Below are 10678 nucleotides of genomic sequence, written 5' to 3'. Positions count from 1 at the left end.
AAAGGATTACTGGTTTGGTGATGTTAATGTACAAGCACGTTCTGTTTTCTTCGAAGTAATTTTGTTTTGGTTGATGTCAAATGTAACGGGATTTCTGTTTTAACAACATGATAGTTATAAAATGAATACTTCAGTGGTTGTACGTATATTAGTAGTTGATTACATATGATGTTATTCTTAGTTCCAATATGACTTAGAATGATGATTTTTAATCCAAGTTGACTAGGTTTTTGTGTTACTTTGTTAATCTTTCAAAGTAATTTTCTTGTGGACAAATATGATATGAGGAGAGGTCGGTTTGCAAAGAACGGACTGATTCAGTACCAGATTGTATACCAACAAGTTAATGTTGGTTCTCTGGAAGAGGTGATCAAACCATTTTTGCATCTTTCAACTGAGAAAGTTGAGAATGCAAAGACCCAGGCAGAGGCTTTATAAGAAGCTCTAGACATTGATGACTTGGAAGCGGATAAGAGGCCTGAAGACTTGATGCTGAGCTATATTGGTGGAGAGAAGGGAAAGGATATATCTGACCGCGAGCTTGTTACTCTGTGGTTAGAGGCCTATAGAATGGTTCTCGAAATTCTCCGTAACAACACTAAACTAGAAGCATTCTACGCGGTAAGCCATCTGATATTTTAATTAGGTTTACCTCCTTTCAACCGCTTTTTATCTCTTAGGCATTTTTGATTTTTCAGTCTTGATGAGTTTGAGTGTAATATTTCTCTCTATTGTAATGATGACTGCACACTGAATCTTCTAGTTTTGTAAGAAGCACAAGAGAATAACTGAATTCTGTAGGCTTTGCGACATAATCAGAAACCATCTTGCAAATGTTAACAAATACAAGGACCAGAAAGACATACCTGACTAATTGAGATTGAACTTTGGAAGGTATGTGGAGAATAATTAGTTCCATAGTCCAAGTATTTGCGTGGAAAAAACTACCTCGGTTCTCTATCTGAATTTTGTTATCTGATCTTGTGCAGGAAGCTTTTCGTTTTGTGTAAGACATTCATGGTTTGATGTGTATGGTAAAGAAAACTCCCAAGACATAAGTGATGGTCATTTATTATGGCAAGCTGACGGAGATGTTCCGGGTTTCGAACTATCAACTTTATAATGCATATGCATGGTCCAAACTGTTCTCACGACAAAGGTAAATAATTACGAAACACATGTTCCACCTTGTTCTAGTATTCATAGTGTTAACGGTGGGTTTTTTGTTGGCCACCTTGTTCCAAACTGTGATTGGTCACTTTGGTTCTGTTGGGGTCTGTTGATATTACTGAGCTTTGTCAGATATTTATGGTTTGCAAGTGACTTTGCAGGGTATAGATTTTATAAACCTTGTTGATGTATATATGGTGTGAATCATGGGATTCCATCTAATAAACTCCAAAATGTGGAAAGAACCTGAGTGGATTAGTAGTATGTTGGGGGACCACCTGTATAGAGTTTGGTTCTGCAGCTGTTGGGGGTGACCTCGTGTTAGCTTTGGTATCTTTGATCCTTAATTCATCTTTGATCTGACTTTGTAATATATTTTTACAGGGTACTGCAGGAGTTGCCATAGCTAGTGTTTTGGGAGTCTAACGTATGCTTATAACAGAGCACAAGTATACTTTCAACAAAGAATGTTTGTCTGTTGGTTTAATATCTGTAATCAAATGCTCTTTCTTGCCTAAGTGCATTCGGTTTTGGTTTTAGGGATGGGTCACGATTCTTGAGTTTTGGTTCGTAAAAGTAGGAAGCAGGCACAACAGTATTACATATTATACAAAGTACTGATACATCCGTGATGTGTGGTTTTCTTGTCATTACTTTTGTGTTGTTAGAACCGTATTTTGACAAGAACATGCATCTTGGTATTGTTGCTCAAATTGGGTTATAGTAGTCAGGGGTTGATGCTAAAATTGGGTTTTTAATTGATCATGTTAAGCCTTCGTTTGGAATTGTTGGCGATGTAACCTGTGTGCTTTTGTGGTTTACAGTGGACAAAAACAATGGAGGCTATGGATATGTTTCAGCTGCTCAAGATCCTAACATGTATCCTAACCAAGGCTATGTCGGTCCTGGATATGGTAACATGTATTCTACCAACTATTGGGTCTATATTTGTACTGCCACATGATATCTTATAAATGCATTTTTTTTATATATAAATTGGAATTAATTAGTTTATGGGATTCATGTATAATCAACGACTAGAAGACTAGAATTTGAGAATGATATCGTGCTAGATTGAACGTGGTATGACTAGCTAGTCCAAACTGGTAGCTAGGATTATCTTTTAAATTTCTATATGGTAGATTGATTAGTCCTATTTTGGCAAACTACTGCAATGATATTCAAGTGGTATAGGGTAGGAGTATCGTAGCTTGTGGATTGGTTCCTTGTTTGTCTTTAAAATGGGGAATACTGCGAATGTCTCCATAGAATATGATGGCTGTTACGGCTTGGGATGGATGGTTTTTATTTCAAATACAAAATAAATTTCATTGGGTACTGATGATAAGCTAGGAATTCTTCATGTTAAATGGGTTATCTCCCAAATTTATTTAAAATGTCAGAGTGTCTCTTTCGATTGTGTATACTCTATTTAACTTGTAAATCTCGTTGTCTAGATTTAGACCATCCTCATCTTAACGTACATTTTTAATATCAGGGGTTTGTTATATGTGACCTAGGTTGCAATTTATAAAGATTGGCAATGCGAAAACTCGTGTTGTCTGGCTGTTCCTAAAATTATACTTGGTTATCTATGAGCGTTGGTTTATTTCATACTCAAACTGATGCATAATGGTCGATTTTGCAGCACTTGGGAACTGTAATCAAGTCTCGCATCCCAGGCCTCCAGTCGATAATTAATAAAAGTATTGCTGAACTAGAGGCGAAATTGAGTCGTTTTGGCAAGCCTGTTGCTTTTGATGGTGGAGTAAGTCTACCTTAAATCTCAGTCTTCAATTCAGAGCCTATTGTATTTAGTCTTCAATATGCACTTATGAGAAAACATGCACTCAGTTATGGAGATTTGTCGTCTTTTACTTGTGGTTTTTTGCAGGGTAAACTGTACCTGATTATGGAGATTTGTCATCTTTATGATGGAATTTACAAAGAACATCTTGACGGCATGTATGTAGCTGGTAGATTGGAATGTAGCTGGTGTTACTTTCTGGTAGATTGGAATGTAGCTGCCCCTGCCCACACATGTGAGTTGACAACAAAACTTGAACCTCCTTTTGTGATTTGATTTTGAGTTTTATCTGTTGCCTTAGAATGATCTATTTGTTCCCCTGTGATGTCGTTACTTACAAAAAATAAAAACACATGAGTTTCCAAAGGATTCAACCCATTTCTTTGTATCTGCCTTCGATTTCCCTGTCAGCTACAGATATTAATTTTGACTAATGAGCCAACTGTTGTTTACATGATCCTTATACCTTGAACATTACATTTATGGTATTGGTGGTTGGTGTATGTTGCAGGAACGACGTTCTTTGTCGTATGTGAACCAGGGACACAACACATGGATGCTCTACTTGATATCATTCACGAAGTATTGGCTAAGTTCATCGTCATCGGAGGAGCTTATCGTTTTGTTGCTTAACGTGTTGTTTTTAGCTTATTGTCTATTAGTTTAGCATCTTGTTGTTAGAACTTATTAGCTACCTAGCTTGGACATGTTTTGTATTGAGCCAAAATTTCATCTTTTTTGTGTAATTTTAAACCAAATGGATAAAGTGAATGAATGTGGAATTCTCAAGTTTGAGTTTAAATTTGGATTTCATTTGAGTTCCATTTTAATTGACTTTGACTTGACCTTTTTTGAGTTTCATTTGACTTAACTTTGAGTTCCAGTCAGATTATTTCAGATTTATCCATTCAGGCATTTCAGCAAGTCTGAATTTATATTTTTTTTATATTATAATTTAAATCTGAGACTCACGGCTAAGGGTCTGTACCTCGTAACCCTTAAAATCCGTCGTTATTTGAGACCCACGGCTAAGGGTCGTACAAAACAGCGGCGCTTTATCAGAGACCCCAACAAAGACGGTTGGAAATGGTCGTATAACTCGTATATATGACTTATCCTGACGGTCGCGGAACATCTGTTTTCCACTAGTGTAAGGGGGAGTGATACATATCACCGTCGTATTATTGTCAAAGTTGTGATGCAACTGGATTTTGATTTTGTGTAATAATACTATAACACTGTATAACAATGATTGAGAACATTTGTTTTCTTATTGTTATGGCTATGGATCTTCAACAACAACTATGCGGAGTTGAACACGTTCAGAATCGCTGGAGTACTTGGAGTAGCGAAAAATTCAAGGAATGTTGAAGATCCAAGGAAATCAAACATGATGGATGTGAAGCTACAAATTTTATTTATTTTGTAATCCATATGTATTGATAGTTTTGTCACTAAAATTGACAAAGGGGAAGGAGATAGATAGAGCATTGCTCGGTCGAACTCGCAAGCGTTGTTATCTCAAGCTTGTTTGTCAAGTTTAGTTGATCAAAACTATATACTTGATTTCTAGACTACTTATAGCTACGTCTCATATTAGGATAAAATGTGTAATTGAGCTTTAGACTTCACGACGTTCATCGATCGAAGGAGAAGATCTACTTAGGAGAGCGTGGAGGAACTTCATCAGCAAAAGGTATGTGGAGACTGAAACTTATCTATCACTCAGAAGTCTATTTTATTATATCTTCTAATGAGACTAAGTCGTATAGCTATACAGACTTTTACATTATACATATTTAATATTTTGAGATGAGTTTATCTCGCGTATCTATTTCTCGAAATATGTGTTGGAAGCTTTTTGCTTTAACTATGTTCATCGTTATTCTTGACGAGTTTAGTTGGAGACAATTTATTTGCTGAAAACTAAATATGAAGTCAAAAGATGAACATATGAAAATTGCCTTGAAACATCTTACATGATTTGTGTGAGACAATCATTTGATGTCGACTTGGAAAGTTGCGTATTGATCATTCAATCACTTGAAAATTAATTGAACCTAGTAGTTTGTGTGAGACATCCATTGTCGTCTTCTAAGGATGTTTCAATGATTGAAATGAGAGTTTAGAATAATTAACTATATCTGGATACAACACCGTATGCATACATAGTATGCGAACTGTATTGTTATAATTCAGGTCCGAGAACCTTGTTTGCGTACCTAGTATGCGAACGGTTTCACCTGAGTTGGGTCGGGATGGCTGTTCGCGTACCTGGTTTGCGAACAGCTGGACATGCCAAGGTCCGGAGCTGTTGTTTGCATACCTATTTTGCGAACACAATGGTTAAATTCTAAAATCGGTTAAATATGATTCTCATACTCATGAACTAAAACATTTATGAATTAAGGAATGCAATCTTTGCAAACCGTGGCTTAATGTTCATGAATTGATTCTTGTATAAGTACTTTGTACTACTACGAATCAATCCGATTTTTTTTTAGTTTGTTCATATATATTTCTATGAGATAGTGAACAATTGAACAACTCTATTTGAAACACATTTAGATTCATTTGATTATCTTTCATGATTGATTGATCATCATATTTGATCTAGAAGTGTTAGATGAATATGGATAAGACAAAAGTGTTCATATAGCTAACTTCGATTAATTTTTATTGAGCCAACTCAATATACACGTTTAGGTATGGTTACCCATATCTAAATGAAGGTATATTTCATTTGTGTATAACAAGCTAAGACCATCTAACAGTGGAGATTGATTTCTTTGTTTCTAAGCAGACTTGGATTGAATCTTAAATCAGGATTTCATCTAATGGTGAAGATTGAATGCTTTGTTACTAAGCTATCTTAGCTTTGATTGTAAGAAACCCTGATTTGAAAGACTATAAAAGGGAGAACTCTAGCAACTGGAAAACCTAATCCCGGAAATTTCCTGTGTTCTAGTTGCAAACTAGATTCGATTCTCCTTTAACATAGGTTTTCCAAAACCATATTAGGTTAACGACTTAAAGATTTCATTTGGGATTCGTGAAGCTAGATTCAACTATTTTCCTGTAGTTGCGTATTCTGATCTTACTTGTTCTATCATGTTGAGTACTATCTTCTCTAAGATTTGCTCGAGATTTATCTCCGATAGGTAAGATATAAAAAGCAATCACAACAGTTCTTTGTCTCAGACTCTTGTGATTCCGCAATAACTTTTTATGTTAATAAGTTGGGTTATTGTGAGGTGATTGATATTTCTAGGATGCTCTTCGGGAGTATAATACCGAATTATCAATTGGTTCATGTTCACCTTGATTTATCAAAAGACGAAACAAAAACCGAATAAAGAATAAACATATTAGTGGGAGACAAATTTGTTTATAAGTCTTCGACTTTGGGTCGTAGCAACTCTTAGATGTGGGTGAGATCAGCTAAGGGAATCAAGTGCGCAGAATCCGGCGTGGTTCTAGAGGTGTAAGCAACGCGAATATACCTTAATCAGTGTAAGACTTGGTTAGGGCTCAACTACATTCCAGTCTGAAGCTAACTTGTAGTAGGCTAGTGTCTATAGTGGCTTAATACAGTGTGGTGTTCAAATCTGGACTATGTCCCGGGGTTTTATGCATTTGCAGTTTCCTCGTTAACAAAATTTCTGGTGTCTGTGTTATTTCTTTTCCGCATTATATTTGTTTATATAATTGAAATATCACCGGTTGTGCGTAGTTCAATTAGTTGATAAATCCGACCTTGTTTGTTGGATATAACTTGATTGACACTTGGTCATTGGTCTTTGGTACCGTCCAAGTTATTTCTCATATCAACCAGGCCCACAGATTTAGATCTGTTCAATTTGCTGATCGCATTGAGAAATAGAGATAAAGCTCTTTGACATAACTATTGATTGAGGTCGCTTTTAAGTTGGTGCTCTCGGAATTATATTGGAGTTTAGTCCATACATATTGCCAAACGAATTATCAGGTGTGGTTGTTATACCCCCGCTTTTTCATATGCGACGAAGTAACATGTCTTGATCGCTGGGCCGTTTTCCATCATGTTAGACTCGTCATGACCTAAATCACGATACTCGGGTTTTTAGCCTCCAAATAGGCCATAACTTGCTCATCTGCATCAATAAATAATTTTTTTTCTTCCTTGTGTCCCATATATTTCATGCGATAAAAATCCTTCCAATATCAAAAAATTAGTCTCGCTGCTCAAATTTTGGCCACCGACCTAAAATGTACCACTCCTAAACTTTTTTATTATGACTCACAATCTACTATTATATCACATTATTTGTTTTATAAACTAAAATTTACCCCATACGATCCCAAATTTACACTATGGAATAACATGTGCTTGTTATTTAAAACTCGACATTATGACCTAGAAATTGTTTATCGATGTGAAATTTGTGTTGACGTCTAAATTTATCCCTTTCATCGAAAGTATATATATATATGTAATATCCCAATATTCTGCCTTGACACTTAAAATTCGTTTAGTGACCTATCATACATAATGATCCCCATAATTTACATTGTAATCCAAATTTTGTCTCCTAGTCCATAATATGCTTTGTTCAGTGATTTAGTACGTACAATTGTTGATGGTGGATTTTCATTTAAGGCTAAAATTGTAAAAGCCAAAATTATGCGATGATATCCTGCAAAGGATAAAGCCACTGATAAAATGATGAATACTTCTTCACTTCGCTAATTTACTTAGAATGGAGCATGTAGTAAAAATCCCATGTACCCTATGAATTTATGGCATCATGACCAGCCTTGTATTTCCTGTGTTGTTCCCACTGAACTCTCATTATTGGTGCGGCATGACGACTGAGTGTTACTCTCAGCAGAGTAACACGAATCTCCAAGTGTCACTAATGAGGCATGCACCAAATACCTGTACAGGCTACAACTCTCGGTGTGTTATACTAGCCCGATTAAGCATATTTGAATCTGGACTGTCCATCTCAGTCTCAGAAATAATCACGACCACGCAAGTTGGCCGCATGATTTAACCAGCCTAGATGATCCTCAGCAGGAGCAGGCTACCACCTTAATGACCACCAGTGGGCCCGCTTATTCCCTGGTTGGTCGAATACCTACCATGCCTCCCAAACTACCACCGAACACCATGATGGTATGGAGCGGCTTGGAGGAGTCGTACGAACAAAGGCTGCCTACGGCAGTCTCAAATTCATCATGTACGTCCAACTTCACTGGCATAGTTGGACGACGTAGATCGTCCCATGGACGGTTGGACAAGCATTGTACTGCACACCGACGGGCCCCCTTCACGCCTGCATAATCGATCCTCCCCTGACCTAGCCACAGAACCATGTACAGTTTCCCGAAGTTGGGCCGGTGTGAAAGCTTAAAGGGTCAAAGGAAAGTCCACTAAAGGTCTCAAATTGATCACGACCATCCAATTTCACCGACATGATTGGATGGCTTAGATCGGACCCATAGCCACCAGGCAGGTGTTGGCGCGTTCACCACTGGCCCAACATGGGCTCCACATGGTCGTCCTCCCTAAAGGAGAAGCGTGGCTTGACAATTCGTCCATCCAAAGCAGCATGGACGTGAAACCCTAATTAGGGTTTGCGGCACATCACATGTGTCGCAAATCAGTCTCAACCATCCATCTTCGCAGGTATAGACGGAGGGTGTAGATGTAGATTCAAAAGGCCCAGAGCATGTCAACACAATCACTATGGGCCCTCCTACATAAATGACTAATAGGTCAAGACCAACTATGGTTAGTCGTATCGATTTGTGAGCCCAAACTAGGCATGGCCGCGCGTTTTCAATAGCAAATCGATCTCGTCCACTCAACTTTGCCGGACAAATTGAGTAGCTTAGATCACATCTTCGCAGGACAGTGAGGTATGGACATGTACACTGGCCTGCCGACTGCACGCCTGAATGATCGGCAAAGACCAACCATGGTTGGTCGTCTCGAAACGCGTGCCCGAAGCAGGCACGACGTGTGGTCTTCAATTCCTTTGCGGCATGGGATTTCTGTCGCAAATCTATCTCAACCACTCCTCTTTGCCAGACAAATTGAGTGGCTTAGATACCATCTCCATGAGATAGTGAGGTACAGACACCTATACCAGCATTCCGTCTACGCGCATGCCCAATCGGCCCTGCCAAAAACGTGTCCCATGCTTGGATTCGACCAAGCTAAAGGTTGGTGTTCGAGCACTTCCTAAACCCTAATCCGACGATCGCAGATGTGGGTCGCAAGCCATCTCGTCCGTCCAACTTCACCAGCCTGGACGGACATCCTAAGACAAGAGTTAGGCGACCAGCGAGGTATCACCACGATCAACGTCCACCACTCTCCATACAGAGTGATCGGCCAAGTCAGTGCTTACATGTATAACCTCCAAACGATCACTCGAAGATGGCTGGACGTGATGCTATTTTCCGCGACTTACTCCGTTAATCCTTAAAACAACAATGCTTAATACACGCTGAATATATTCAATGCATTACATACATAGAATGCACATGATATTTCACAAATATTGACTTCCTAAATAACTTAGTTATTTAATCTAGCATCACATGCTGCTTTCTGTGGGTCCCATGATCCACACTCGAGACATTAATCATGTCACAAACTGGGGGAAACATACTGGGGTATTGGTCTGGCAGTTTACAACGTGCATCCCACAACGCGCCATCACAAGAACGTGTTAGGAAGACATGGACGGTTAGTGATGATGGGAAAAGTGGGCAAGACTGATCGTGTGACACTAACACACGCAACTCCACTACTCCATCACTCCACTTCCCACGAGAGACGTGGGTAAGGCACAATGACTTGTATAAATAGGTTCTCCTCCATATTTCCAAGAACAAGACAACAGAAACCAAGTGTTGATACAACTGTATCCAAACACCAGAACTGATAGCTTACATTCTGCAAGCCAGTTCAGCTTTCTGATACAAGTCATACACAGCCAACACCTTCACAATCTCAACACCTTCTTCGCTTCCCTCCCTAAGATCAACCCCAACTCCTTCACTTTGTGACCGAAGCAAGTCTGGAATGGCCATTTCTTGGTTTGGGCCAGAATTGTACAGATTGATTTCTCGAATCACAAGCAATCCCGTGCAGTGCATTTGTTTAGGGTTTAGATTCATTTCTCATTCACACACCCCAAATTACCAAAACCGGTAGAAATAGTTTTCACCCATAAACTATTGGCGACCAAAGTGGGAGGTTAATCTCTCGGTTGTAAAGTCAATTCCTTAAAAATCTAATTCAATCTTGTCAATTTCGAAGGGGTAGATCTTAGATTCAATTTAATCATCAATCTGTCTCAAGATGGTAGAACTTAGGTCAGGATCAGCAATCAATTCTGATGGAGCTAGTGCAGATAACACTCTCGGTGTTGACATACCTGTCAGTGGAGCTACTGTGGTCAATACGTATCGTGAAGTCGTCTCTCCTACCACCAATGCCAGCGAAGCAGGAGATGTTCCAGTAAGTGCAACGCCCCCTATCACCAGAGCCAGAACAGCCGCGAATCCTGGAATCGCCTCAAGTATAACGCCTCCGACGATCACCAGAGCAACAACTTCCACTTCTTCATCATCACGAGGAGACGGAGGAGCAAGAGGAGGACCATCTCCTATTATCATCGCAGACTTGATGGAGAGGCAGGAAGC

The 10678-nt window shown here is 38.9% G+C and overlaps 1 long non-coding RNA gene across 1 annotated transcript; it reads left to right on the top strand.

The window, feature by feature from the left end:
* The first annotated feature begins 1110 nt into the window (after positions 1 to 1110).
* Positions 1111 to 2894, top strand: LOC113327746. The gene is made up of 3 exons (XR_003349190.1): positions 1111 to 1159; positions 1995 to 2084; positions 2819 to 2894. It is a non-coding gene; the product is annotated as an uncharacterized LOC113327746 (long non-coding RNA).
* Positions 2895 to 10678: the final 7784 nt, after the last annotated feature.

This window comes from Papaver somniferum, chromosome 1 (genome assembly GCF_003573695.1).
Source record: "Papaver somniferum cultivar HN1 chromosome 1, ASM357369v1, whole genome shotgun sequence".
Taxonomy (NCBI): domain Eukaryota; kingdom Viridiplantae; phylum Streptophyta; class Magnoliopsida; order Ranunculales; family Papaveraceae; genus Papaver; species Papaver somniferum.
This window is presented reverse-complemented; position numbering and strand designations above follow the sequence as displayed.